The 8,299-nt window shown below is 40.8% G+C and overlaps 1 protein-coding gene across 2 annotated transcripts in view; it reads right to left on the bottom strand.

Annotated features, from left to right (window-relative positions):
- Nucleotides 1–1,118: 1,118 nt before the first annotated feature.
- The window catches only part of LOC117526808 (sarcalumenin-like), a 120,307-nt gene continuing 113,126 nt past the window's right edge, over nt 1,119–8,299 (bottom strand). For both annotated transcript variants that reach the window (XM_034188883.1, XM_034188884.1), the window contains exons 10-11: nt 3,939–3,948; nt 1,119–1,130 (exon numbers count right to left, since the gene is read on the bottom strand). The gene's annotated coding sequence lies outside the window, so the exon portion shown is untranslated. The remainder of the gene's footprint in view (nt 1,131–3,938; nt 3,949–8,299) is intronic.

Below are 8,299 nucleotides of genomic sequence, written 5' to 3'. Positions count from 1 at the left end.
AGATTGCAAAACACATGCACCAAACACAAAAAGGAACATCAAGAAGTCACCAGCACTTTGACTAGCAAGCTGGTATGTTGCCAGGCTTAGATGATGATCTGCAACAGATCAGTGACAAATGCAAGGCAGCAGTTATCGATGCTGAACTCTCACGCTTGGACACTGACATTGCCGCCCTGCAAGAGACAAGGCTTGCAGATGATGGCATTCTCCAGTAGAAGAGTTATACTTTCTTTCTTTCTGGAAAGGATCAGGCTGCCAAAAGAGAATATGGTGGAGTTATGGGACTTACAGATTGATGACTTGAGAATGACTTGCCAGTGACTTTGTCCCACTTTTGCTGACTAAGATCAATGTGGAAAATACAGAAGTAGCAGACAGAATCCAAAAATTCACAGATACTATCTCAGCTGCACTTCCACTAAGCAGCGTTATCCTCTATGCAGCCATAGATGCCTATGGCAAGGAAAAGAGGCAAAATACTGACTGGTATGATGCAAACCTGCCAGAGAGATGGAAGAAACAACTGGTGCAAAGAGACAAGCTCTTCTCAAATGGAAGCAAGATCTATCACCCCTGAGCCTCAAAAACCTCAAGGAAGCAATGGCCAGGTCTGAAAGGATAGTAAAGCACTGCGCCAACAGCTACTGGCACAAAATATGCTCCAACATTGTGAAGGCCAGCATGACAGGCAACATCATACAAATGTATGAAGGCCTTTGACAAGCTACTGGATGCTCCATCAGAAAGTCAGCTCCCTAAAAGTTAAGGATGTCTGGCCAATAACAGACTGTAAGGAACAGATGGAAAGGTGGACAGAACACTACCTGAATCTCGACACTACAGACAATGCAGTGACCCACGAAGCCATCAACTCAGTCCCTGAACTGCCTGTCCTTAATGAGCTAGACACCATGCCAACTGATGAGGAACTCAGCAAAGCAATAGATGCCTTATACTGCAGAATGACACTATCCCACCTGCAGTCATCAAGAAGGGAACTCCAGTCCTACTGAAGGACCTCCGTGAACTTGTGTCTGTGTTTGAGGGAAGGTGAAGTGCCCCAGGACACACAATGCCAAGATAGTGAACCTCTTCAAGAACAAAGGAAACAGAAGTGACTGCAACAACTACAAGGAGATATCCTTGCTCAGCATACAGTGAGGAAAATAAGTATTTGAACACCCTGTGACTTTGCAAGTTTTCCCAATTAGAAATCATGGAGGGGTCTGAAATTTTCATCTTCGGTGCATGTCCACTGTGAGAGACATAATCTAAAAAAAATCTGGAAATCACAATGTATGATTTTTTAAATAATTTATTTATTTATTTATTTATTCTTCCATTCCAGCTTATTAATTAATCAAAAACCCAGACAGAGCTTTAATTCATTTGAAAGCTTGACTCTTAGTCTTGTCCATCCAAATTGGAAGTCCCCAAAACCAGTTTTATTTGTTATTATCTATCGTCCACCTGGTCGTTACTGTGAGTTTCTCTGTGAATTTTCAGACCTTTTGTCTGACTTAGTGCTTAGCTCAGATAAGATAATTATAGTGGGCGATTTTAACATCCACACAGATGCTGAGAATGACAGCCTCAACACTGCATTTAATCTATTATTAGACTCAATTGGCTTTGCTCAAAATGTAAATGAGTCCACCCACCACTTTAATCATATCTTAGATCTTGTTCTGACTTATGGTATGGAAATAGAAGACTTAACAGTATTCCCTGAAAACTCCCTTCTGTCTGATCATTTCTTAATAACATTTACATTTACTCTGATGGACTACCCAGCAGTGGGGAATAAGTTTCATTACACTAGAAGTCTTTCAGAAAGCGCTGTAACTAGGTTTAACGATATGATTCCTTCTTTATGTTCTCTAATGCCATATAACAACACAGTGCAGAGTAGCTACCTAAACTCTGTAAGTGAGATAGAGTATCTCGTCAATAGTTTTACATCCTCATTGAAGACAACTTTGGATGCTGTAGCTCCTCTGAAAAAGAGAGCTTTAAATCAGAAGTGCCTGACTCCGTGGTATAACTCACAAACTCGTAGCTTAAAGCAGATAACCCGTAAGTTGGAGAGGAAATGGCGTCTCACTAATTTAGAAGATCTTCACTTAGCCTGGAAAAAGAGTCTGTTGCTCTATAAAAAAGCCCTCCGTAAAGCTAGGACATCTTTCTACTCATCACTAATTGAAGAAAATAAGAACAACCCCAGGTTTCTTTTCAGCACTGTAGCCAGGCTGACAAAGAGTCAGAGCTCTATTGAGCTGAGTATTCCATTAACTTTAACTAGTAATGACTTCATGACTTTCTTTACTAACAAAATTTTAACTATTAGAGAAAAAATTACTCATAACCATCCCAAAGATGTATCGTTATCTTTGGCTGCTTTCAGTGATGCCGGTATTTGGTTAGACTCTTTCTCTCCGATTGTTCTGTCTGAGTTATTTTCATTAGTTACTTCATCCAAACCATCAACATGTTTATTAGACCCCATTCCTACCAGGCTGCTCAAGGAAGCCCTACCATTATTTAATGCTTCGATCTTAAATATGATCAATCTATCTTTGTTAGTTGGCTATGTACCACAGGCTTTTAAGGTGGCAGTAATTAAACCATTACTTAAAAAGCCATCACGTGACCCAGCTATCTTAGCTAATTATAGGCCAATCTCCAACCTTTTTTTTCTCTCAAAAATTCTTGAAAGGGTAGTTGTAAAACAGCTAACTGATCATCTGCAGAGGAATGGTCTATTTGAAGAGTTTCAGTCAGGTTTTAGAATTAATCATAGTACAGAGACAGCATTAGTGAAGGTTACAAATGATCTTCTTATGGCCTCGGACAGTGGACTCATCTCTGTGCTTGTTCTGTTAGACCTCAGTGCTGCTTTTGATACTGTTGACCATAAAATTTTATTACAGAGATTAGAACATGCCATAGGTATTAAAGGCACTGCGCTGCGGTGCTTTGAATCATATTTGTCTAATAGATTACAATTTGTTCATGTAAATGGGGAATCTTCTTCACAGACTAAAGTTAATTATGGAGTTCCACAAGGTTCTGTGCTAGGACCAATTTTATTCACTTTATACATGCTTCCCTTAGGCAGTATTATTAGACAGTATTGTTTAAATTTTCATTGTTACGCAGATGATACCCAGCTTTATCTATCCATGAAGCCAGAGGACACACACCAATTAGCTAAACTGCAGGATTGTCTTACAGACATAAAGACATGGATGACCTCTAATTTCCTGCTTTTAAACTCAGATAAAACTGAAGTTATTGTACTTGGCCCCACAAATCTTAGAAACATGGTGTCTAATCAGATCCTTACTCTGGATGGCATTACCCTGACCTCTAGTAATACTGTGAGAAATCGTGGAGTTATTTTTGATCAGGATATGTCATTCAAAGTGCATATTAATCAAATATGTAGGACTGCTTTTTTGCATTTACGCAATATCTCTAAAATTAGAAAGGTCTTGTCTCAGAGTGATGCTGAAAAACTAATTCATGCATTTATTTCCTCTAGGCTGGACTATTGTAATTCATTATTATCAGGTTGTCCTAAAAGTTCCCTGAAAAGCCTTCAGTTAATTCAAAATGCTGCAGCTAGAGTACTAACGGGGACTAGAAGGAGAGAGCATATCTCACCCATATTTGCCTCTCTTCATTGGCTTCCTGTTAACTCTAGAATAGAATTTAAAATTCTTCTTCTTACTTATAAGGTTTTGAATAATCAGGTCCCATCTTATCTTAAGGACCTCGTAGTACCATATCACCCCAATAGAGTGCTTCGCTCTCAGACTGCAGGCTTACTTGTAGTTCCTAGGGTTTGTAAGAGTAGAATGGGAGGCAGAGCCTTCAGCTTTCAGGCTCCTCTCCTGTGGAACCAGCTCGCAATTCAGATCAGGGAGACAGACACCCTCTCTACTTTTAAGATTAGGCTTAAAACTTTCCTTTTTGCTAAAGCTTATAGTTAGGGCTGGATCAGGTGACCCTGAACCATCCCTTAGTTATGCTGCTATAGACGTAGACTGCTGGGGGGTTCCCACGATGCACTGTTTCTTTCTCTTTTGCTCTGTATGCACCACTCTGCATTTAATCATTAGTGATCGATCTCTGCTCCCCTCCACAGCATGTCTTTTTCCTGGTTCTCTCCCTCAGCCCCAACCAGTCCCAGCAGAAGACTGCCCCTCCCTGAGCCTGGTTCTGCTGGAGGTTTCTTCCTGTTAAAAGGGAGTTTTTCCTTCCCACTGTAGCCAAGTGCTTGCTCACAGGGGGTCGTTTTGACCGTTGGGGTTTTACATAATTATTGTATGGCCTTGCCTTACAATATAAGGCGCCTTGGGGCAACTGTTTGTTGTGATTTGGCGCTATATAAAAAAAAAATTGATTGATTGATTGATTGATTGATTGATATGTTACTGCTGCAAATAAGTATTTGAACACCTACCAACCAGCAAGAATTCTGGCTCTCACAGACCTGTTATTTTTTCTTTAAGAAGCCCTCTTATTCTGCACTCTTTACCTGTATTAATTGCACCTGTTTGAACTTGTTACCTGTATAAAAGACACCTGTTCACACACTCAATCAATCACACTCCAACCTGTCTACCATAGCCAAGACCAAAGAGCTGTCTAAGGACACCAGGGAAAAAACTAGACCTGCACAATGCTGGGATGGACTACAGGACAACAGGCAAGCAGCTTGGTAGAAGACAACTGTTATGATTATTTATTAGAACGTGGAAGAAACACAAGATGACTGTCAATCTCCTTCGATCTGGGATTCCATGCAAGCTCTCACTTTGTAGGGTAAGGATGATTCTGAGAAATCAAATCAAATCAATTTTATTTATATAGCGTCAAATCACAACAAACAGTTGCCCCAAGGCGCTTTATATTGTAAGGCAAAAGCCATACAATAATTACAGAAAAACCCCAACGGTCAAAACGACCCCCTGTGAGCAAGCACTTGGCGACAGTGGGAAGGAAAAACTCCCTTTTAACAGGAAGAAACCTCCAGCAGAACCAGGCTCAGGGAGGGTCAGTCTTCTGCTGGGACTGGTTGGGGCTGAGGGGAGAGAATCAGGAAAAAGACATGCTGTGGAGGGGAGCAGAGATCAATCACTAATGATTAAATGCAGAGTGGTGCATACAGAGCAAAAAGAGAAAGAAACACTCAGTGCATCATGGGAACCCCCCAGCAGTCTAAGTCTATAGCAGCATAACTAAGGGATGGTTCAGGGTCACCTGATCCAGCCCTAAATATAAGCTTTAGCAAAAAGGAAAGTTTTAAGCCTAATCTTAAAAGTAGAGATTAGGCTTAAAACTTTCCTTTTTGTGAGAAAGCTCAGAACTACACAGGAGGACCTGGTCAATGACCTGAAGACAGCTGGGACCACAGTCACAAAGATTACATTAGTAACACATGATGCAGTCATGGTTTAAAATCCTGCAGGGCAGCAAGGTCCCCCTGCTCAAGCCAGCACATGTCCAGGCCCGTTTGAAGTTCACCAGTGACCATCTGGATGATCCAGAGGAGGCATGGGAGAAGGTCATGTGGTCAGATGAGACCAGAATAGAGCGTTTTGGAATCACCTCCACTTACCATGTTTAGAGGATGAGAACAACCCTAAGAAAACCATCCCAACCATGAAGCATGGGGGTGGAAACATCATACTCTGGGGGTGCTCTTCTGCAAAGGGGACAGGACGACTGCACCGTATTGAACGGAGGATGGATGGAGTCATGTATTGCGAAATTTTGGCAAACAACCTTCTTCCCTCAGTAAGAGCATTGAAGATGGATCATGGCTGGGCCTTCCAGCATGACAATGACCCCAAACACGCAGCCATGGCAACTAAGGAGGGGCTCCGTAAGAAGCATTTCAAGGTCCTGGTGTGGCCTGGCCAGTCTCCAGACCTGAACTCAATAGAAAATCTTTGGAGGGAGCTGAAACACCAAACCTGAAAAATCTAGAGAAGATCTGTATGGAGGAGTGGACCAAAATCCCTGCTGCAGTGTGCACACCTGGTGAAAAACTACAGGAAATGTTTGACCTCTGTAACTGTAAAGAAAGGCCAGTGTACCAAATATTAACATTGATTTTCACAGGTGTTCAAATACTTATTTGCAGCAGTAACATACAAATAAATTATTTTAAAAAAATCATACTTTGTGATTTCCGGATTTTTATTTTTTTTTTAGATTATGTCTCTCACAGTGGACATGCACCTAAGATGAAAATTTCAGACCCCTCCATGATTTCTAAGTGGGAGAACTTGCAAAATCGCAGGGTGTTCAAATACTTATTTTCCGCACTGTAGTTGGAAAGTCATTTACCAGAGTTGTCCTCAATCGTCTACAAGTGCTTGCTGATAGAGTATACCCAAAGTCCCAGTGCGGCTTTCAGTCCACATGCTCAACCATAGACATCATCTTCTCAGTGAGACAACTCCAAGAGAAATGCAGGGAGTAACACCAACTGCTATACATTGCCTTTGTAGACATAACCATGGCCTTCGACCTAGTTAGTCGCAGCAGTTTATTCAAGATAAGTATGAGGATCAGCTGTCCAACCATACTCCTGTGCATCATTAAGTAGTTCCACCAAGAAATGAAAGATGCTGTCAGCTTTGATGGAGAGATAGCTAAGCCCTTCAACATCCTGAGTGGAGTCAAACAGGGCTGTGTCCTTGCACCAACCTTGTTCGGCAACTTCTTCTCCACACTCCTCATGTTTGCATTCGAAGCATCCACAGACGGACTCTACATCCACACGCACATGAAGGAACGCTCTACAACCAGGAATGACTTTGTGCAAAGACACAATGCACACTCATGTCCTACTGAGAGAGATGGTTTTCATAGATGATGCAGCTTTGGCCAGCCATACCAGCAGCTTGGTGGCTTAGAGGTTAGCACTGTTGCCTCATAGCAAGAAGGTCATGGGATTGATTCCCACTTGTTACCTTTCTGTGTGGAGTTTGCATGTTCTCCAAGCAAAAGTTGTCTTGTACCACTGAAAGTGTAAAAATTTTGTAATTTGTTTTACAACCTGTCTGACATCCCTTGTTGAGAAACACTGCTGCACCTTCCTCATATTTTAGTTTGGACTGAGGCTTTTAAATGTGATATTAAAAGTGTATCGAAATGCCTGTAAATTTACTTTGGACTCTATTATTTATTGCTATTTATTGGTTTTGTTATTATGACTTTAGGATCAGATCTGAAAGCATCTTTAGAGACACTCATACACAAACTTTCAATGAGGCATTTTCACTGCACAGTTTAAAAGCTGAACCACGAGCCTGCTTCTGTTAAAAGATTTGTTAAAGCAGAAGAAATATGAAGAATTAAGCGTTTCTAAACATTTTTCACTGCCACACATTCAGGCAGCAGCGGGACTCCTCACATTGAATCGACGCTCCCCCTCGTGGCCACTTTTAGCAACTGCTAGTTAGAATTAAACCGGTTGTCGTGACGATAAGGAACAATTTTGTTTGGCACTTATTTTTATGCTGTTTACTGATTCTTTTTCTTCCATACAAACAATAAATTATTAGGCAAAAACTGAGTAATAAGATGCAATTTATTTAGGCCAGAGCACAGCAAAAAATGACAAGAGCGGATGCGTTCAGCATTTGTGCAGTCTTTAGAAAGGCATCATATATTGGACAGTTAAATACAAAATAATGCACCTATGAGACTGAACAGTGACCGTTGCCACAATGGCTTACTGTGAATGAAGCCAAAGTATATATTGCATAAAGTATATGTTCAAATTGTAATAATGCTGTGGCATTGACCTTTTTATGGGTCTGGCATTTCTAAAAGCATCCAGGTCAGGAAGACTGTCCCTGTGACATCTCATAAGTAACATGGAATGATCATGGACATTGGTGTGATTATACGCATGTGATTATATCAGCTAATGATGAGTGATGGTTCTTGATGCGGTGCTGTCTGAGGGATCATAAATCACGAGTATTCAGCTCAGGCTTGCCTCCTGGCCAATTTACACACTGAAATTCCTCCAATGTCTTTGAATTGGCTAGTAATATATTGTACACTGTAGAAGAAGAAATATGCAAATCCCTTCCAATCTTTCTTTGAGGAATATTGTTTTTAAACATTTCAATAATTTTCTCATCTATTTGTTGACAAACTGGAAATCCTCTGCAAATCTTTGCTCCTCATGTCAAAGACGACCTTTTGTGAATATTGCTTTTGTATCAAATCATGATTGCAATAGCCCATTTTAAATGACATCATTTAT

The sequence above is a fragment of the Thalassophryne amazonica genome, chromosome 15, assembly GCF_902500255.1.
Source record: "Thalassophryne amazonica chromosome 15, fThaAma1.1, whole genome shotgun sequence".
NCBI lineage: Eukaryota > Metazoa > Chordata > Actinopteri > Batrachoidiformes > Batrachoididae > Thalassophryne > Thalassophryne amazonica.
Note: the sequence above shows the minus strand (reverse complement) of the source record. Positions and strands in the feature narration are given on the sequence as shown.